Raw genomic sequence first — 23,057 nt, forward strand, 5'->3', positions numbered from 1 at the left:
CACTTTCTTTAAAAATTTTAGAAATTACTTGGTCCTGATCGTGACAACAGCCACATGACTGATACATGCCACAGCTCACTGGCTGATATCCATGTCTGAGAAGTCAAACAATTCATCAAAACAATCAGTCTAGTAAGATTTCTATACAGTATTTTGATGAAAATCTTACTTTTTGATCATTCCCTTGGGGTTAAACAAAAAGTATGGTCGCATTGTGTGGCAATTGAGGTGGTCATAAGAAAGCATAAAAATAGTAAAATTGGCAAAATAAGGAATACATTTGCAACTGAGAAAAAGAAGCGAATTTGGGTTAAAATACCTTGATGCTGTTATCAGCTGTTTAGTCCCAGTGGTATTATTGGTTGATTTCTCTATACAAGCCATAAAAAGGTGGATAAAATATTACGAAAAATCAGATGAGGCTGGTTTATATTTCTCTCCCATTACAAAGAAGCCAAATGCAAGGTCAATTTTTTTCAATCCACAATGCAAGAGTGAAATTTATACCCAAACAAAGATAAAATAATGATCCTTAAGTTTTTACAAAACCATGACAAAGTATAAAACCCTATGTCCACCATTACTAGAACCAGCGTGCCTGTTGTCAACAACTAAATTAATTGACAAATAATTAAGGTTAAAAACATGGAGTTTTTTTTTCATTGCCTAACAAACGTTTATTATGTCATTCCCAACAAAATTAGGTTAAAAAATATATTTTTGTACTTTACAAAAAGCAGGATTTCTTTCTTTAAAGGATTCCAATATGAAAGAAAAGTGTGTATTATAACCCCTAGCTGAATGCAGTGGCTTCAATTCAGCATAAAATGTATGAAATTATGCCAGTTTGTCATTCTGAATCAGGAAACACTTTGCTTTTCAATTGTGTTTGCCATACCAAATTTTGTTGATATGGGTAAATATGAAAAACGGGAGCAAGGCTCATTTTGTGTTCATTTTCTGTGGCTTAAAGAATCATCTGCACCTAGGATCAAAAATATAAATCCAGCGCCCGGATCCAGATGAATCTATCAAGATTTAACTAATTTTTAATTTTGACTCTTTGAATAGCAATTTTTCCTTCCTAGAGTCTTTTTACTTTAAGTAAAATGCTAATTTTTCATGATTCGATATCCTACCAACAGGCTTTTATAAAAAGAATTATTAAAATATTTACAAATACCCTAAATAGAATTAAATTGTAATTAATGTACAAAAACTAGTCTGAGGCTTTATTTGTTTTAGGCCAATTTTGAGGCCTTAGCAATGAAGATTAGGAGAGGCACTATCTAGGATAATTAGCAATAATCTTGTACGTTATACATTTCAATTGTCGTTTATACGTTCATTAAAAAAAACAAAAACAGATGCATTAGGCTGTTGCATGGTAAAAATAATAAATAATAATAAAAATATAAAATAATAATAAAATAAAACTTAATAATAAAACATAATAAAAATAATAAATGCCCTTGTTTTTATTTTAATGTTGTTTTTTAATGTACGTTTCTTATTTAAAATATCGTTTTTACTTTCATTACAAAAACAATTAACCAATCAGATTCATTAGGCTGTTGATGCTTCCCTTAATTATGCAGCAAGAACAGTCTGTCTCAGTTAAGACAGTTTAAAATAGTTTCAGTAAACACATTGTGCATACAACTAATATTCACTAGGCGGAATGGTTTTGAAATTTTCAAAACATAATTTTCAACCCGGTCTTTTCAAATGGCATTCTAGCTGATCTTCAGGAAACCTCACTAAAGGGAGAGTTTAAAACCCTTATAATTAATGCTTATGCATAAAATGATACTAAAGCTACTACTGCCACTAAAGCTAGAGCTACTACTATTAATTCTAATGCTACTAATACTATTGCTGTTATTAAAACTAACAGTATCAAGGCAAAAAAAATTGGGAAATATTGAAACTGTTTGGAACTAAGTCGAAACACACTCTTCCAACACTGGTTGTTTGGAAGACTTCCTTGTTAATCCTCTTCTGATTTCTATGTCTAAGAATATGCCTCGTGAAATTTTGGCAAAACAACATTTACCTGAATCTGGAACATAGAGGAGAAATTCTGGAAGCTCCATTCAATTACACCAACAGCAATTTATCTGAAATTTAAGTTAACAGTTTCTTTTTCTCTGGTTTAAGTTCTGAAAATGCAATTCCTGTTATTAGACTAGAATTTTAAGCCATATCAATGAGTTATTTTTTTTTTTATTTAGGAAATGAATATGCAGTGAGCATGCAGTGAGTGGGCGTTTCAGTAATATTTTTGGAACGGCTTACCGTAAAAGGATGAAAATTCTGGGGCATCGTGGGTGGGATGTTCAACTGAACAAAAGGCAATATGTACCTACTAATACTCATTTAATGAGGGAACCTCATTAAAGGGAAAGTTTTTAACTCTTACAATTAATGCTTGTACCTTAAATGATGTTTATTCCTAAATTTCTATACCAAGAGGAATTTCTCAAGCTGATTTTGGGTACAATTATCCACCATTCTTTGCATGACATGAACACAAACTTTTATCTTTGGGCGATATTTTTCTATTTTTATTTTTCTTTTTTTTCGATTTTAATTCTAAACATGGTCTCAAAACCTCAAAATATTAGCTTATGAATGTTTATTTTTAGGAGATCACGTAATAGAGGATTATTGAGAAGAATAAACTCTATGTATAAGTAGGCTTCATTTAATATTATATTTCAAAAAGGCTCTGCTTCTTAAAGAGACGACTCAAACAAATTTACATCGAATTCAATATAAAAACAGGATTTTTAAGGTTTTAGTTATCTTTTTCTTTTTAAAGGATTTCAATATGAAAAAAAGTGTGTATTATAACGCCTAACTAAATTCAGTGACTTCAGTTCAGTATAAAATGTATAAATTATGTCAGTTTGTTGTCCTGAACCTGGAGACATCTTGTTCTTCAGTCATGTTTGCCATACCACAGTTTGTCGGTATGGGTTAAAATATTAGCATGTGGAAGTTAATTTTTAGGAGAGAACACGTAGTAAAGGTCTATAGCAAAGAATAAACTCTATGTATAGGTAGGCTTCATTTAATACTATATTACTGAATGGCTCTGATTCTAAAGGAGAAGACTTGAACAAATTTACAAGGAATTTAATATAAAAAATGTCTACAAAAAGTAGTTGGTAAACTGATTCTCGTTCTTGTGAAGTGAACATTAAGTGCTATTTTTATTTCATGTCTTTTTCAACGGAAAATTGCAATTCTCTTATTTTTTTTGTACATCTGAGATAAATTTCCTGGTTTAAGCTCCAAGCAGTCTATACTGCTATATCCAGTGATTGTGTTTAAGTAGCGCCATCTATAATTCAAATCACGCGATACAAGCAGTCAATAGACCACGGGAGCGTATCTCTTGTTCCTGAAAAAAAAAAAAAAACAGAAATAAAACAAAACCCTTGTAACTTAACAAACTGTAGGAAAAAGAAATACTTGTACTAAAGATTAAAATGGAAAAAAAAAACAACTGAGGATTCAAAAAGAAATAAAATTATACAGGAACCGAAGGCCCAAGCTGCCGAGCACAGCAAGTGGGCTGAGTGGATTGATTGGATTCAGGCTCCAGCAAAGCAATATCTCTTTTTTCTTGGGGGGGGGGAGGAATGTGGATTTTGCTACTCCCTACTGCACCATCAATACTGTAAATATTAAAATTTCCTTTAAAGAGATAGTTGAATATATTTCATGAGAAAATAATGTTACCCGTATATAGTTATTCCGTATACAATATTAATTAAAAGTGTTAGTTTTATTACTATATAGCCTACATCTTAAGCCTAGTAAAATGTCTTTGGTTTAGGTGAATCGAATATAATGCGTAACTTTCATGAAATACTCGTATATATTGAGCCAGTACAATTATCAAACGGTGAATGACAACAAACTTTAACTCGGCCCAATAGTAACTGCACTTCTAAAAAAAGAAATTTGGACACCAATAAATATATCAAAAGAATTACGAATATTCTTTTTATTGTAATTCCAAATATATAAGATTCATATTACCCTTCAAAAACTGCAAACATGAGAAAATTTGCGTGATTTTCTAAAGGGGAGGCCTCCCTTCCAAAAAAAGGAAATAACACCTAAATGAAAATCAAACAATCAGTTTCAGCATATTAGAGAACCACTAATTGTTTCAGGTCGCTACCTCCAAAAATGTAGGATTTTATATTTTGTGCCAGGAACAAAATCACAGATGTGTGTTGATTTTTTACTTTGCTGGGGGAGGGTTCCTAGGGGTGATGGTTTTGAACCAATGGTCCAAGAAGATAGACAGAGGGTTCGTTCAAATGGAAATTAACAAAGTTCCTGTAACGTATGAAATATCCGGTAATTACGCTTTTGGGGATTTCATCCACCCCCCTCCACAGCTCTCAGAACAATGATTGTAAGTTTGGCTATATGTTTACAATGTCGCTCCTTGCTTTTAGTTAAAAAAAAACTGATTTTTTATTAATTTTTGAGTGTTTTTGAATTAATACATGTTTTGATTTTGGCTAACCAAACAAGAATAATTAAAATGCAATTAAGAATCTTTTTTTGCCAAATGGTTTTCTCATAGTTTTGATCGAAAGATTTTGAGAAAAAAAGGAGTGGGGTGGAGGCCTAGTTGACCTCCAATGTTTTAGCTACTTATAAGGGCAACTAGAACTTTGAATTTTTCAGGAAAGTTTTTATTATTAAAAGATATACGTAACTTACCAATTAACTTAGGTAACGAACTTCTATATTCGCCTGTTTTTATTACGTATATAAGGGGGTTCCCCCCTCGTCAATATCTAACTCTTTACATTAAAGCTTGAATTTTGTTTCAACTCCTTAAGAATGACCCCTGAATCACAAAAGCCGTAGAATAAACAGTTGAAATTACTAAAAATACTTTAGAGTAAAGAGCAAGTTATTTAGAGGAGCTGAACCCCTCATGTGCTTAATAATTTCTGCTCATTTTAAGTATTAATGCTGCTTTTTACCTTCAGTTTAAAAAATATCTTTTTTTATTCTTTCTTTAAATAATACTACAAAATCCTGCGCCCCCTTAATGGAAATTCTCTTCCTCCAAGACAATTTCCCCCATGAAAGGATCCCCTACGTAACCCCCTACCAACAAATCAGCCTGAAAACGCCTCTAAACTACCCAATAACCATTACTATATGTAAACGCTTTTAACAAATTCGTAACCTTAAGCCCTTTCTAGGGGGACTGTGGGGTAGTAAGTTGTCCCCAAAGGCATAGTTGTTAGGTTTTTCATCTATGTTTGAATAAAATGGCTATCTTGGAATTTTTTCCGGTGACTTGGGGAAAAATATGAGAGCGGGATCGGGCCTCGGTGTCCTCCAATTTTTTTGGTCACTTAAAAAGCGCACTAGAGCTTTAAATTTCCGTTAGAATGAGCCCTCACGCGACTTTCTAGGACCACTGGGTCAATACGATCACCCTTCTGGTAAAAAATACAAAATTCCACATTTTTGTATATAGGAGCTTGAAACTTATACAATAGGGTTTTCTGATGCAATAAATCTGATGGTGTGATTTTTGCTAAGATTCTATGATTTTTAGGGAAAATAGGATTCCATGATTGTATTTTCTTACATAAGCCAAATTTTCTCAGGCTCGTAACTTGTGATGGGTAAGACTAAATTTGATGAAACTTATATATTTATAATCCATATTAAAATGTAAATCTTTTGATGTAACTATTGTTATCAAAATTCTGTTTTTACAGTTTCGGTTGCTATTGAGCCTGGTCGCTCTTTACTACAGTTCGTTACCACGTACTGTTTGACCTGTGGGATTTTGTATTATTTGCCAGAAGAACGATCAAGAATTCGTGGTTATTGGTTTTATCCTGTTTGTATTACCTAGGGATGATCGTATTCAACAAATGGTTGTAGAAGATCTGAAGAGGGTCCATTTGAAAGTAAACTAAAAGTTATAATGCCGTTTTTAAGTCATTAAACAATTGGAGGGCAACTACCCCAAATCCCATGATTTTTTTTCTCATGGTAGTTTGATCAGAATTTTTAGATTTTTTTTCAACTTAGTAGAAAAAAAATTATACCTTTAAAAGTAGCAAGACCCCCAGAGCCCATGGGAAATGGCTTTAAGATACGAAATTTGCCCATTGCCTGTGTATGGTATTTATTATTGAGATTTATTCACACATTTTCGAAGGGGATATTTTGTGCTCGGGGGTTAGTTTCCGCGGAAAGAGTATTCCATGGGGAGCAAAAAAAAATTTTATTTGCCTTACTTTCGCTTTGTCAACTCAATTTTACAAGTGCATATGTTGTGGGGGAATGATTTGGGAAAATTTTTAGAGGGAAATTTCCAGAGATTTCCGGAGTGACATAAAGAGAAAGGAGATTTCCAGAGTGACCTAAAAAAGATTAGAAATTTAAGGCTATTTAAAATCAAAGTTTCCTAAATACAATTTTTTAGGCTAAACCATCCGCAAGAAATTTTACGTAAGTGGGGGATAAGGTTTTACATGGAATAGGGTTATTATTTTATGTGGAATGAACTTCCCACGGAGGAGTGATCTGTGAGGGTATGGAATTTTTCATGGAGGGTAAGCCACATTTACCTGCATTGTTTGAAAAACGATCAGAAATTTTTAAAAAAATCTAGCTTTTTTCAGCTGAAAGTAAGGAGTAACATTAAATTTCGAAACCAACAGAAAGTATTCCATATATGAAGAAACACCTCCCCTCCTCAATTTTTGTTCGTTTTGATTTTGACTGTTGCTGCTTCTTTTCACTTGAAAAAACTGTTTTTTATTTGATAAACTGGGCGTAATGAGCTGCATTAAAATTTAATATAACTGAAAAGCATTTCATATATTAGGAGGGCTACCCCCTCCCTTATTCCATTTTGTTAGTACTTTTAAAAACCTTCAGATACTAATTAAATGACTTTTGAGTTTCAAAGTAGTTCTTAAGGAATTGGAAGAAAAAGTCAATCTTTTGCGCAAAGAGGGGGCTGGATATTCTCCAATTGTTTTTGACTATTAAAAGGGGCACTAGTCTTTAAAATTTCCAATTGAACGAGCCCCTTTCGAAGTTTCTATGACAGCTCCTTCTTTATGAAGTTCCCTGGCCTACAAAAAAAGAAAAAAAAAAAAAAAAAAAAAAAAAAAAAAAAAAAAAAAAAAAGAAAAAAAACACATCGCTCATTACTTAGGCAGCACTATTGGGCTGCCTATGATTATCGACTTTGGATGCGTTTTTGTGACTCATGAGCAGCCAGGCAAAAATGGGTGAGAATGGTGGCCTCATTATTCCCTCTCTTTAAGGGATTAATATGGAAGATGAAGGCCAGGGGACCTAAAATTCCTCAACGACATACCCCAAAAAATAAAATTCTTTACGACATTCACGTAGGACTTTTTTGGTAAAAATTAATAAAAAAAAATTATCCAAAAAATATGTTGTTTTTTTAAAGTAAAGGGCTTCATAAAACCAAAATAAAGACAAATTATCTTCAAAGTAAAAAAACTATGCAATCTAAAAGAAAAAAAGATTTAAATATTTCTTCCCACAAAAAGGCTATATTAATAAAAAACAAACAGAAATGGATTTTAAAAACTTTTTTCACAAAGCAAGCTTGTCAAAGAAGAGTAAAGAGCTCCATTAAGCTAAAATGAGTAAAAAAGAAATTGAATAATTTCTTAAGCATAAACTGCCACAAATAAATAAATAAATTAAACCCAATACTAACTAATATTACAAAAAATAACCGATTCAAAGTCAAAAGGGGCAAAACTTCACAGGAGTAGGCCTGACAACCCCCACGCCTTCTCAGACCAGAACATAATCAGACTTAAACAAAATACATTTTAAATATTTTCACGGTTTTACTTTAACAAATAAGGAAGTGTTAAGACTTTAATAAATAAATATCAGAATTTATTTGTATATAAAACTGACAATCCATGTTTAAATCGCAAATTATTATCTGGTCTTGAGAAGACATGGGGGCTGCTAGCCTTACTCCTTTTAAACACAATATCTAGTCTCTGCTAGGTTCGAGTAGGCTGAAATGTAATACCGAGTCTCTTTAATAAACCAATAACATTAATATTCAAATTATAATATTATAATTTAAAATAATTAGGAGAAGTTTTGCAACTTGAAGAAGGTCAATATGATCATTAAAAACTGAAGGTTCAGGGCTTATCAGCTTGGCTGAATAACTTATACCATATAATATAAAGGTTTTAGCGTAAAGTTTTTCAAATTTCATTTATAGTATTAGAGGTAAAAAGGAATCACCGAGTACATAATGTGCTTGTGAGTCAGTATAATATGTATGTACATTTAATTTATGGTTATTCAGGCCTTCCTCTCTTTAGATATCTGGTGAGAGTTTTCTCTTTGGCTCTAAAGTCGATAGGATGGGATTCTGCTGTAGCCCTTATTGTATCAGTTTTAGCAGATAAAAAAGACGCTGGATATTAAATCCATAGAAGTTCTTTGAACAGATACCATACAGCCATACAACAACCATACAGGTATTGCCTATAATATGGTGGATTCAATAGCAGCTTTATATAACTCTCTTATGACAAATGGATTAAGACCCAAAGTGGTTATGGTGGCACATAACAATTTGATTGAATATTGTCTGACGACTTTTACTTTACTTTCAACATGTTCATTCCAAAGTAATTTCCTCTCCAAAATTCAGCCCAAGTATCTTATTTTATCACTTATTGGTATATTGCGACTTAAAAACTGAAGATTAATTTGTTAAATTTCTCTTTCCTCCATAACGATGATAGCTTTACATTTATTAACATCAGGTTTCAATTTATTTTTATCTGCCGATTTTCTAATAGCGTAAATACCTTTTTTATATTTAGGATCTAAGGAATTCGTATCTTTAGAAGACATTTTTACACAAATACCATCAGCATACGCTTGTATTGTGCACCCTGTAGGAAACTGAACGAGGCTAATCGTACTCATTAATAGGCCTTAAAAAGAAGAGAGTATGCTTCCTTGTGGGCACGATTTTTGAAGAATACAAGTTACATTATTAGCTTTATCACTATAAGAAATTCAAAAGACCCGTTAGGCACTGGAGCCTGAACTTGAAGGAGCACCTTCTCTCCTTTATAGTCATGATTTTATTGGCTCAGGTCATTTAGTTTTCTTCGTTTCAAAGATAATTTCCAAGTTTTGGCACTTTTGGTCTTTGCCCGAATTCGTAGAACTCAATCCACCAGCAGCAGGGACACATTGAGGGGGCATTGCACTAATACTTTATTCAAAACATCTTACCATTTTCGGTAATTTTTCCGCAAATCTAAGAATTTTGCATAATTAGTAAGTTTTTTTTCTTAAAGATTCTCTTTTCCGTCTCACCAATACAAAAAGTTTAAAATTATTTCGTTTTCACGTATGTTTTGAGTGCACAGAAAATGTCATTTGTCTTCTTCTTAATTGGTTACTTTGAATAAATCGCTGCCTTATGATTATTAGGATAATAATATACACAATTGTCCTAATTATGAATCTTTATAAATATTAATGAAATTTTGGGATCATAATTATTCGGTGATAAGGGAAAAAATGCAACGACCGTTCAAAGAGTTGGTCAGTAAGTGATTGAAAAGGAATTAGTTATGGTTTGTTCTTGAAGTGGAAAAGTATCCTGGACTTCTAAGGTTAGATTTCTGTTTTGTATATTTGTCTGCTGTCAAACATGAATATAATCTTCTCTGTAAAAATACAAGTATGCATTTTAAAATGGGAGAGGACTCGAAAGGACCTCTACTAACTCAGTTTTCCATGTGGATATATTGGAGAGGGGTCGAATAGCTCAGTGAAATTTTCAGCAGCTTTCAGTTTCAAGAAAAAAAAATTCACGGAATGGGGATTTCTGGAGTGACCTAAAAACGATTAGAAATGTAAGGCTTTTTCAAATCAAGTTTGTTAGGAAACTATCTTTTTTAGTGTGAATCGCTCGCAAGAAATTTTACGTAAGGGGAATTTCAGAAAGGAGTAAATTGTTTGGATGAAATTTTATGTGGGGTCGGGGTTAGAGATCTTATTTTGTGTTGATCGAGATTTTCACAGGGGAGTTTACCGTGAGATTAGGAAATTTTTTGCATGGAGGGCGTGCCACATTTTCCTGCATTGTTTGAAAAATAATCAAAAAATAAATAAAAAGCAAATTATTTTCAGCTGAAAGTTAGGAGTAACATTAAATTTCGAAACCAACAGAAGTTCTTCTAATATGAATATGAAGAAACAGCTCCTTGATTTTGTTTGTTTTGCGTTTGACTGTTGCTGCTTCTTCTCAGTTGAAATTTATTTTTTTTTAATTTAATCAACTGAGACTTGGTAGTGGGTATAAATCACAAAAAAAAACATGTGAATAAACTATACAACATTTACCCATAAAAAACGCATTTATACAGGTACAATAAGCTAATGTTTTTGAGCCTGATCTTAGAAGTTTGCAGCATCTGGCACCCTCCTCCAAAGGTACGATATTAGTGAATCCATGTCAATGTCTAAGAAATTGCTCTTTTTGACAGGCTGTAATAACCTTTCATTCCTATAGATCATATTGAAAACCATAAAATGAAGGGGTTGTCTATAACATAGTACTTGAATTTCTATACATTCTTTTGCTTTTTGCGTTAGGTAATGACTGATTTTTTTTACCGTTACCATTACCATTAGATAATGGCTGCAATGGCTATAGCAAGGCAACCTGCCACAGTTTTGATTTTTACAAGCCTTTGCTACCTCTCAATCTTACAGAAAAGATTAAGCAGGACATGAGTTGTTAAAATACTTTTAGACAAATTTTGAATGTTCCAGTTTTTGAAACTAACACTGATAAGCAGCAATCGCAGTCTATATTCTGAATAACGAAAAGAAAACTTTTCTTTTAGCTAAAAATTTAAAATCAGAAATGAAGAGGCAAAAAAGGTAGAAGATTTTCAAGGGATAAGGACGAGGGTGGAACGATTATTCCAGATGACAGAATTGGCAAAGGCCAGGTCAAAAACGCAGAAAAGGTGCACATACTACAAAAAGAAAAACATGCTATAGAGTTGACAAAGAAAAGTTGACAAAGTTGACATAGTCTATTTTCAATTTTCCTTTTTTTCTAACAATTCGTAGTAACGAGCTATATTAAGGAGCTAACAGGCTCAATAGTAACCAAAACACTCAAAAACAGAATTTTAATATCAATGCATAGATCAACATAATTTGGATTTTATGCTGATTTTAAATATATAAGTTTCATCAAGTTTAGTGTTACCATCAAAAGTTAAGAGCTTCCGAAAATTGGCCTTATTTTTCAAAAAAGGAGAAAAAAACCCCTAAAAGTCATAGAATTTTGAATCGTAAAGACTTGGGAATAAGATCTTCAAATTTGCAGGATTCCAAGAATTTCGTTCGTTAATCATATTCGCGTGTTTTTTATCTATTTTGTGCTGTTCATAGAAAAACTGTTTTTTGCCCTTCATAGAAAAATTCTCACGATAAAATCCACCATGGAAAAGAATCCGACGTAACCCTATTCCTCCGACTCCCCCCGCCCCCACCAAAAAAATCCCCGGAAAACATCTGCATGATTACCAATGACAAAATAACATGTGTAAACAATGGGCAAAAATCATAATTTTTAGCCCTTCCACCAAGGATTTTGGAGGATTAAGTTGTCCTCAAAGAAATGGTTATTAGATATTTTGACTATGCTAAATAAAATGGCTATCTCAAAGTTTTGATCCGGTGACTTTGGTAAAAAAAAGAGCACTAAAACTTTTAATTTCCGGTCGAATGAGTCCTTATGTGAAATTCCAGGAATATATATATATATATCGAAAAACTCGTTTTTTTGTTTAACTTTTGAACGTTTTTGAATTAATGCATGTTTTGATTTTGGCTTCCCGCAGATGAATAATGAAAACAAAATTTGCATATTTTTTTTTTTTTTGCTAAATGGCTTTCTCATAGTTTTGATCGAAAAATTTTGAGAAAAAAGGAGGGGGGAAGAGGCCTAGTTGCCCTCTAATTTTTTGGTTACTTAGGAAAGTAACTCGAACTTTTAATATTTTACGAACGTTTTTATTAGTAAAAGATATACGTAACTTACGAATTAGCTTTTGTAACGAACTTCTGTATTCGTATATTTTTATTATGTATATGAAGGGGCTTACCCCCTTGTCAGTACCTCGCTCTTTACACTAAAGCTTAAATTTTGTCCCAATTCCTTAAGAATGACCCCTGAATCACAAAGGTCGTAGAATAAGTAGTTGAAATTACTAAAAATACTTTAGCGTAAAGAGCTAGGCATTAGGAGGAGGTGAACCCCTCATATGCGTAATAATTTCCGTTCGTTTTAAGCTTTAATGCTACTCCTTACTTCCAGTTGTAAAAACTTTTTTCATTTTTTTTTTATAATGCTAGAAAATCCTGCACTCCGTTCATGGAAATTTTCTTCCCCCATGACATATTCCTCCAAGGAAAGATCCTCCTGACGAGGGGGTGAACCCCCTCATATATGTAATAAAAATATGAGAATACAGAAGCTCGTTATGTAAGATAATTTGTAAGTTGCGTATATCTTTAACTAATAACATTTATTTTTTCTAATAATTTTACTAATAAAAACATTCATAAAAAAAATTAAGTTCTATTTGCCTTTTTAAGTAACCAAAAACTCGGAGGGCAACTAGACCTCCATCCCCGCTTCTTTTTTTTTCGCAAAATCGTCCGATCAAAACTATGAGAAAACCATTTAGCCAAAAAAAAAATAGGCAAATTTCGTTTTAATTATTCATCTGCGGAGAGCATAAATCAAAACATGCATTGATTCAAACACTCTCCCAGGAAGTTCCCATTGTCGTCAAATTTTTCCTTACGACATCCTCGTGCCCTATTTGAGGACGACCCGTTTTTCGTTTTACCCTTGACGTTAGGCGAACAATCCCTGGGCAATCTGTCATCCTGCATCCGTAAAACGTCTCCTAGCCATTTCATCCTTTGTCTTATTATAGCCTTAGAAAGCTGCATTGAACCACATTTTTCATACAGCTTACTATTTGAGATTCAGTCAGTCAGTCGGGCACCCCTAAAAATTTGTAGGCAATTTCTCTGGAAAACATCTAGCAACCCTTCTTCTGTTTTTGGAGTGCCCATGCCTCAAAACTGTACTTGACCGCGGCCATCACTTTAAGTTCCAATATTATAATCTTGGTTCGCAGACTCATCTTCCTATTCTTCCAGACTATTTTTCAACTGTGAGAAAATACCATGAGCCATGGCTATTCCACTTATCTTCACTGCACCCACCATCTTTACTAATAATACTACCTAGGTAAGTGAAGCTGTCGACTTGATCGATTTTCCCGTTGCCCAACATCACTTCTTCATCATCCCTTATTTTTAGTCTTAGCAACTAAAGATGACATTAATTTTCAAACCTATTCTTGTGCCCTGATCTCGCATAAACCACCAAAAGTGTATCCAATTGGCTTACATTCCCATCTAGGGTACTTAAATCATCATCATAATACAAGCCAAGGAGAGTTTTACTTCCCTATTTTATTCCATGTTCTCTCATTGTCTTTGTTATGCGCCTTAGGACAAAGCCATCAAATTGATCCATATAAATGGGGATAGAACGCAACCCTGCTCAACTCCTGATTTAATACGAAACCAGATACTAACCTCACTTCCTTCCTTAACCATAGTAATGTTCTTCTCGTACATAGCACTGTCGCTTTAATGTATTTATCTGCTTACTTATAAGCAGATAAAAAAATAAGCAGATAAGATATATAACTCGGGCATTTCTCGATTATTAAACTACAAGTGAAAACTTTGCCCACGCATCCTCTGCCCTTGCTAAAACGACTCTGTTCTTCTTTTAAAGCTTTATCTGCAGCATGGCTAAGTTTAAAAATATTATCGTGCTAAGTAATTAACTTCCTACAGAAACCCAGCTAATGCCTCTATAATTACCACACTCACTCTCATCACCTTTCTTATGGAGGGGTTTAATAAGAGTTTTCCTAAACTTGCTTGGTACTTGCCCTTTTTCAAAAATCATATTCATAATCTCCGATAACTTATCTCTAACGTCAGAACCACCATATTCAAAAAACTCCTTTGCGGCGCTATCAGCACCTGGAGCCTTATTATTTTTTAATCCTTTTAATACTGTAACTAATTTTTCATCACAAAATAAATCTTCTTTCACATGCAAAGTGTCACAGTTTTTTTTTCATTTCTCTCTATATCTTTTTCTCTAAGTCTATCACAGTTTAATACATTCTAAAAATGTTTTGCCCATCTCTCTTTAACTTTTTCCTTCTCATTAATTGTGGCCCCCTTCCTATCTCTACCTAGGATAAGTCCAGATTGACTATACCCTAAATTTATTTAACATGCCAGTATGGCTATTATGCCGTATGGCTGCATCTTCCAGATCTTCAGCAATTTTATCCATGTCCTCCACTTCACACCTCCTTAAATCACGTTTTAGTGCTTTCTCCACTTTCTTGACATTCCTCTTATTTTCATATGATCTATCCCTCAAATATGTCTTGTACTTAGTCATAAAATGAGCGACTAACGCTCTATTATTAATACCTTCCCAACCTAAATAAGACTTGGCAGCTTCCTTATTCATCAAACAAATAAACTTTCAACTGTGGAAAAATCCATTTATTTAGACATTGAAAAAAAAAACAAGTACAAATAAATGGATTAATCCATTTATGGTCTAACAAATAGATTTGTCCCCATTTGAAAGTTTATTTGTTTGTCTTAGAACAGCAGTTTGGTCAAAGAAAAGAATGCCTAATTTAAGGTTTTACGTCGAAAATACTCCTTATTCATCATGAGACATACTCCCTGCCTATATACCCTATCTTTCCTGCCTCAGTAAATAAATTCTATATCACATAACTTCACGTCTCCTACCCCTGGGATATGAGTTTCTGAAACTCTTTATAAGTCCAGTTAAAAGTGTCTGAATTTGTCAGTCAAAATGTCGATACGATAGTCGTTTTTTAACGTCGTAACATTCCAAGTTGCAATTTTTGTATTCTTTAAATCATTGAAATTATAATGGCTTCAGGAAAAGCAGTGGCCCCAGAATCAGTGGAGGACGGGGATTAACATATCTTCTCAAATTTGCACTAAGCGCTTAAGCCGGCTTAGAACCGGACAGCAAGAAGTCCCTGGGACCTCCAGTTGAATGGAAGCTTTGTACAATCCTGTTCCCATCTTGGTCTCAATATGGTTTTCCACACTTTATCAACAAGAGTCGAAATCCTGCACAGGAATCTCAAGCCTATTACCTCCGACTGATTATGTATTCATGCCTGCAAAGATTATGCTACTTCGGGGAGGCCCAATTCATGAATTGCCAATTCATAATAGGTAACTTAGCTAGGAATAGGCTTTTAAGCTCGCCAAAACAAACCAAACCCAGAATAATTATCCATTCGTCCGAATCCAGTGCTACTGCTGTCTCGTTTACTAGGCTATAATTTCCTCCAGGGGTGCCATTCCTCATAGTCACGTCCAGCGCTGCTAACGGTCGCAGCTTTGGTTAGAAAAACTCGTGAAAGTTCCACCCTGATGCCATTATGTGGCCACGCAAGCAGAATTTCCTGTCGGGGATAGGGATGGAGAAGTGAATTCATGACGGATCAGAGACCCCAAACCATCTCACGACACCGGAACAGCTCCAATCTTTTATACCCATCCTAATCCTTGTTAGGGCATTCATAAAGATGATAGGTTGGCTGATATTGTGTTTTTTGCCCTCGGTCGAAATTAACGGTCGAATAAAAAGCCACGAACAAAATATCACGCTTTACGCCATGAAGATGATAGGCTGCCAAAAATTGTGCTTTCTAGCCATCAGACAGAATTAATGGTCGAACAGTTTATGCAATAGAAGACAAAAGCTCACGCTTTACGTCATAAAGATGATAGGTTGGCGAAAATTGTGTTTTGAACAAAGGGGCTTCGGCACAAAAATGTTTTGCATCGATAGTCCATATATCGAAATTAACATTCGAACGAGAAGCCAGACGTTCAGGAAATTTACCGTAAAATAATTTAGTCAAGTTTTTTTTTTGCCATGGATTTTTCTGTCATTACCTAGACAGTCATGGGATTTTTCATCGGTTTTTTCTGCCTTGCTTAGCTGTGGACCTTAGTCTTAGCTCAATGGAACTGTGCTTAAAAAGGTGCTGTTGTTGTGTTTTCAAATCTCTGAGCTCTTGGGCTTTGGCCTTTGAATTCCCAAGCAAAATACCTTGTAAGCAATTTAGGTCAGTCTAAATGCTAGCAGATAATATCCTCAAGAAGAGCTTCGGCCTCACCTTATGGTTTGGCCATTGGCACTAGAGCCTGAGTGGAATGTTTTATAAAATGCCTGATAATCTAGCCTGTCACCCGAAGGGGAGGGGGGGGACACATGCCTACCCCACCCCCCTCCTTCTCTTTAAAAAAAAGTCTGCTTATGAAAAAAAGAAGGGGTAAAAATGAATATTGTTGAGTGAGCACACCGTGGGATTTCTGTTTTAATTTATTGATGGATTGTATTATGGTTCTCAAAGACGGCTATTCGTTCTGTAGCCAAAATGTTCGCCTATATTTTAATTTAATCCCTAATCTATTGATGGATCCCTTGATAAATCCTTAATTTAATCTATTGATGGATTGTATTATGATTCTCAAAGACGGCTATTTATTCTGTAGCCAGAAATGTTCGTCTGTGTTTTAATTTAGTCCCTATTTTCAGGAAATTCTTCCGTAACTTCTCGATTTTCGTATGATCTTAACGTATCCATCCTACCCCTTTTCTAGTGCATGCTTACATACGTGATATGGCAGAAAAGTAATGAGATTGACTTTTTACTTAACAAAGTTTTATTTCGTTGAAACGTTAATGTTATTCCCTTCAAAGTGTTTCTTTGGGGCAGCTACACACCGATGGAGGCGTGGTTCCCATTGTTCTTTCCAACGCTGGAAGTCTTCAACTATTATGGACTGCACCATATCTGCTGCAGTCTTTTGGGTGATTTCAAAAATCCCAAAATGACGGTTTTTGACGACGTTTTTAGTTTAAGAAAAAGGACGAAGTAACAGGGACTGAAGTCAGGGGAATAGAGAACCATAGGGATTCCTTTCGAGGAAAGAAATTTTGTTATGGGGATGACAAGATAGAGCAACCATTTCTCTGCAATGTCTGGTCTCATGGGAATAGTCCTTTTTTGAGCCTTTGAAGGATATCTTTATAAAAAAAAAATCATAAATCCGTTGGAAGTAATTGCTCACTCAACATTTTCACTGTTAAACGAAAATCTGATCTCACAGGAACTAGGACACGTTCAATGTTGTCGTCCTAAGTCGAAGGCCCACCTAAACTTTGTTCATATTCAACATTTTCTCCACCTTCCAAAAATATTTTATCCCAGCGGAAAACTTGAGCTTGGGAGGAAGAATGATTCCCATATGACTGTTTTAACTGTATTAACGTTACCGTTGGTGATTCTCCAGGCACAATGTTACTCCAAATTCCAATGTTCCGTTTTGCGCGACGCACCACGAAACACAACTTCGCTAATCGCAGTCTCAAAATTCACATAGTTAACAGGCGGAGTAAAAACTCGAACTAAGCCATGGAAAGGTTGTGTTTCGCGTGCTCTCTGTAGGATAACAGCGCAAGGTTGCCAGATCGCTTGCAATGTCGCCAATCTCATTACTTCTCTGCCACATTTCGTATTTCTCCTCATATCTTTTTTAATTTATTTGAGGTGTTTTTACTTAATCATTTACAATTTTCTGTTAGCATAATTTTAAACTAGAAACACGCACTATTTAAAAGTCATTTACAGTATGAGCCATCCAATGTATAAACATACGTCTAGATGTCTTATAAGGTACCCTTTCATCTTCTAAAAATATCTCAGTCTTGTAATATCATTTATCTTCTTCGTCAGAAATTTTTTGGGGAAGTTCTTATGTCTTTATAGAGTGTCGATACATGTTTTCCCGCTCAGGGGCTTTCGTTTAATTGTTATTGAGCTTTGTTTTACTAGTGAACTCTTCTTTGTTAGTCAAGGAAAGGATGTAGTCTTACTAAAACTCTTGTTACCGAAAGTTGTGCCCAAGCCATAGTCTAGTCAAAATTGTGGATAAAAACAGACTACTCCAGACCACAATGCCAATAATTATATCCTGTGCGTAGTTTGGTAAGTTGGGCTACGTTCAACTTTCAAGCACGACTGTGTGATTGACCAATCAGAGTGGAGATCAAAGGTAGATTTTTCACAATCAGAAAAGGGGGAAACTTTTTGTATGGTTAATCTACCAAAAGATATAAACACACAGTTTTTGAAGAATATACTTAAGAATAAATTAGGGTTAATATAGAATTTTCAAGCCAGTTCATGCCTTTTCAGTTTTCCGCCTCTTGAACAAAAGTGTGACATTAAAATCAAGGGAGAACCCAGATCATCCACAATTTTTTTTTTTTTTTTTTTTATCGGTTAGTCAACTATCGTTTGGCTTGGGCATTATAATTTTATTAGAGACATCTTTTACACATAGTGTGACAAATTTAAAAGAATCGAGATCGAACTCAGGTTATTTCTGAGTTATGATCAATATAGTACATTCTGTATTTTATTCTCCTTTTTTCTAGTTAACCATTATTTTTTTTAGAAACATACAAAAAAGAAGAAAGAAAGTGTCGTATCTCTTGTCGAGAAGAAGCAAGTGAACGATATGCTTTCTAAATCATCAATTGGTGGTAAACTTGCAGAAGAGACGAATACCTATCGTGGTGTAGTAATTAAATATAGTGAGCCTCCCGAAGCCCGTATTCCAAAAAAACGCTGGAGATTTTATGTGTTTAAAGATAATGAAAATATGCCAACTCTTTATATGCATAGACAAAGTGCTTATTTAATTGGCCGGGACAGAAAAGTATGTGACCTCGCAGTAGACCATCCCTCCTGTTCAAAACAGCATGCCGCCTTACAGTACCGTCTCGTCCCTTATGAAAAGGCTGATGGACGACGGGCAAGAGCCGTAAGGCCATATATTATTGATTTGGGCTCTTCCAATGAAACTTTCGTGAATAATAAGCCAATTGAACCTCAAAGATATGTTGAATTACGAGAAAAAGATGTGCTTAAATTTGGCTTTAGTTCTAGAGAATATGTTCTGCTTCATGATGAAAGCAAAGATGACATTCTTGATGATGATTACCAAGAAGACTGAGTCTTTTTAAATCAGATTTAAAAATAATTTAGTTTATATCTTGATTCTGTATATATACATTTTTATTTCTATTTTTGAAAATTGAATTACATTGTTATGTTCTTGTTAATTTTTGTTTACTGCTTTTCAGAAACTTCGGCTTCTGATACTAAGAGGTCATTTCACTCAAGTCTTGGAATGTTTAAAATATGCTTTAGTCTGAAATCACTGTATCTTTGCCTCAGTCAATTAAATTCAAAAAAAAAAAATTTTCAACTGAGAGGAAGCAGCAACAGTCAAACGCAAAACAAGCGAAATCGAGGAGGGGAGCTATATTTTCTTCATATTCATATTAGAAGAACTTCTGTTGGTTTCGAAATTTAATGTTGCTCCTAACCTTCAGCTGAAAATAATTTATTTTTTATTTAATTTTTGATTATTTTTCAAACAATGCAGGAAATGTGGCACACCCTCCATGAAAAAATTTCCTACTCTCACCGTAAGCTCCTCTGAGAAAAGTTCGATCCACACAAAATTTTCTTGAAAGTAAGGAATAAGATTAAACTTAAAACGAGCAGAATTATTATGACAATGAGGTGGGGAGTGATTTCGTCAAACCTAGGTCTTGATGCTATAGCAAGATTTTTGTCACAATCCTTTAAGAAGCGAATCCAGAAGCACAAACGCGAAAAAAAAAACTTTGTCTTTGCCGACTAAATTTAAGATGTGCAGATGTTGCAGGAAAAATTTTCAGTGGTGTTGGGATTGTAGGTTTTCCTATGGGAGGGGGGAATTTCCCGCTCAGGATATTTTCGATGGGGAAAATTTCTGTGGGAGATACTTTCCATTGGAGGTCAGGAGATTTCCAGAAAACAAATTTTACAGAGGGGGATATCTGAAATTACTTAAAAACCACTAGAAATTAATGTCTTTTTCCAATGAAAGTATACTAAAGAGAAATTGTTAGGTGGAATTGTCCGTAAGAAATTTTCATGGGAAATTTTCAGCGAGGATCGAATTGTCCAGGGAGAATTTTCCAGTGGAGAGAGGGGATTAATTTCAGTCGAACAAACTTTACTTTGATAGATTTTTTGCGTAGAAAGACATTTTAGAAGTAGGAAAGCCAGATTTTTCGGCAGTATTTGAAGAGAAAAGATTGAATTTAAAATAACACTTTTCAACTAAAAGTGAGGAACAACATTGAAACTTAAAACGAAAAAAAGTTATTTTGTATATGAGGGTGGTTAACCCCCTTTCAACACTTTGCTCTTTACGCTAAAATTTAACTCTGTGTCCCAATTATTAAAGAATTACATCTGAAACACAATGGCCGTTTTGATGGAGTATAAAACTTTTTAAAAGTTATCAAAACACTTTAGCGCGAAGAACGAGGCATTGAACAAGAGGCAAACCCCCTCATATATGGTATACTTTCTGTTTGTTTTAGGTTTTAATTTGGTTCCTTACTTTCAGTTGAAAAAATATTTTTTTATTTAATTGCTAAGAATTCTATCTCCGACCAGAGGGCGTGGTTTCTTTGTCCTTTTTTTCGACCTTTTTTAATTCTATCAAGGTCTTTTCGTCGTCATCGCTCATTCTACGTCCATAAACTATACTAGCGTGCTACACAATCATTTTGTTGTTTTTTTTTGGCCAGACTTAAAAGTAAAATTTATACCCGCATAGGAAAGCCCTACAAAAATTCACAAAAATTTATTTTGATATTTTACAGACATTTATGAATGTTTAAATTTACTAGATTTCATTTGACAAATAGAGGAGGGGTTTAAAGTAAGTATAATAACAATAACTTTTATATCTGGAAAAAACTGTTCTGGTATGTAAACAGAACATTTTAGATTGTAGAAAAATACAATTTATTTTTGTTATTTTAGCCTGAAAAAGAACAGAAGAATATATAAAAAAAAACTATCCCTTAGATTTATAAAATTAAACTTTCAATGAAAAAAATGCAAGAAAAACTTCATATTCCTACATTCCCATGAGTCAATGCTTCTGATTCTGCCTCTTACAAAAATGGGGCGGGGAGGGGGCCTAGGTGCCCTTCAACTTTTTTGGCTGCTTAAAAAGGCCACTAGAACGTTTGATTTTATTTACGAGCGTTTTTATTACTAATAAATGCACGTAACTTACAAAATAACTTACGTAATAAACTTATATATTCATATATTTTATTACATATATGAGGGGGTTCATCCCCTTGTTAAAACCTCATTCTTTATACTATTGTTTGAATTTTGTACCATTTCTTTAAGAATGGCCCGTTAATCACAAAGGCTGTTTATTTAGAATAAATAGCTCTTCTGAAATTACTAAAAATACTTTAGCGTAAAGACCAAGGTATTGAGGAGGCAATCATATACTAAATAATTTCTAATAGTTTTAAGTTTCAATGCTGCTCCTTACTTTAAGTTAAAAAAATTGTATTTTTATTTAATTTCTCGTTGTTTTTTAAAAATAAAACTGAAAAATCGAGAAAAAAAAATCAGGGAAATTATCTTTTTCCGAAATTAATTCCTCTATGGAAAGATACTCTCAAATAACCAACAATCCCCGCCTCCTGCCACTAGAAAAATCCCCCCTGAAAACGTCAGTATACTTCTCAATAACTATTACTATCTGTAAACAATGGAGGGAATTCATGACTTGCAGCTCTTTCCTTGGAGACTATGGAGGATTAAGTCGTTCTCAAGGATATAGTTACTAGCCTTTTCAACTATGCTGAACTAAATAGCAATCTCAAAATACTGATCGGTGACTTTGGGGGAAACGAGCGTGGGAGCGGGCCTAGTTTCTCTCAATTTTTTTGGTCACTTTAAAAGGGCACTAGAACTTTTAATCTCCGCTAAAGTGAGCCCTCTAGTGAAATTCTAAGACCACTGGGTCGATATGATCACCCCTGGGGGAAAAAGAACAAATAAACAAATAGGCACGCACCAGTGATTTTCTTCTGGCAAAAAACACAAAATTTCAAATTTTTTTAGATATGAGCTTGAAACCTCTACAGTAGTATTCTCTGATACGCCAAAGCTGATGGTGCAGATTTTTCCCCCTTTTTTGAAAAATAAGGCCAATTTTCGATCTAAACTTGACAAAACTTATATATATATTAAATCAGCATAAAATCAAAATTTTTTTGATGTATATATTGGTATAAAAATTCTGCTTTTGAGTGTTTTAGTTACTATTGAGCCTGGTCATCCTTAATACAGTTTGCTACCTACCAACTGTTAAAAAAAGGAAAATTGAAAATAGATTAAAAAAGTATAAATGAAACAGAAAGTCATTACATTCTTGGTACATATGTTTTACATTTTTGACAAGATTTGTGTTTTTGACCAATTCTTCTATTATTTGTATATATATATATATATATATATATATATATATATATATATATATATATATATATATATATATATATACAGAATAGTTTCATATACCGAAAAATATCTTTTCGTTTTAAGTTTTATGTCATTCCTTACTTTCAATTAAAAAACTTTTTTTGTTCAATTTCTGAACGTTTTTGAATTAATGCAGATTTTGATTTTGATTCACTGTACATGAATAATTAAAGTAAAACAGTTCAAAATAGGGATGAAACTTTTACTAGGGATGAAAATAGGGATAAAGTGAACCGATATAAAATTATTTAACTGGATATTTCGAACACAAATACAGTGTTCATCATCAACAGTAAAATTCAATAATTAAAAAAACAATTTGTATAA

The 23,057-nt window shown here is 33.8% G+C and overlaps 1 protein-coding gene and 1 long non-coding RNA gene across 3 annotated transcripts in view; one reads left to right on the forward strand and one right to left on the reverse strand.

Annotated features, from left to right (window-relative positions):
• The window catches only part of LOC136030506 (uncharacterized), a 182,056-nt gene that overhangs the window by 134,746 nt on the left and 24,253 nt on the right, over window positions 1-23,057 (reverse strand). The window lies entirely within an intron of this gene.
• LOC136030507 (uncharacterized) lies at window positions 9,669-19,435 on the forward strand. Its single transcript, XR_010618318.1, has 2 exons — window positions 9,669-9,719; window positions 18,766-19,435. It is a non-coding gene; the product is annotated as an uncharacterized LOC136030507 (long non-coding RNA).

This window comes from Artemia franciscana, chromosome 8 (assembly GCF_032884065.1).
Source record: "Artemia franciscana chromosome 8, ASM3288406v1, whole genome shotgun sequence".
NCBI classification, from domain to species: domain Eukaryota; kingdom Metazoa; phylum Arthropoda; class Branchiopoda; order Anostraca; family Artemiidae; genus Artemia; species Artemia franciscana.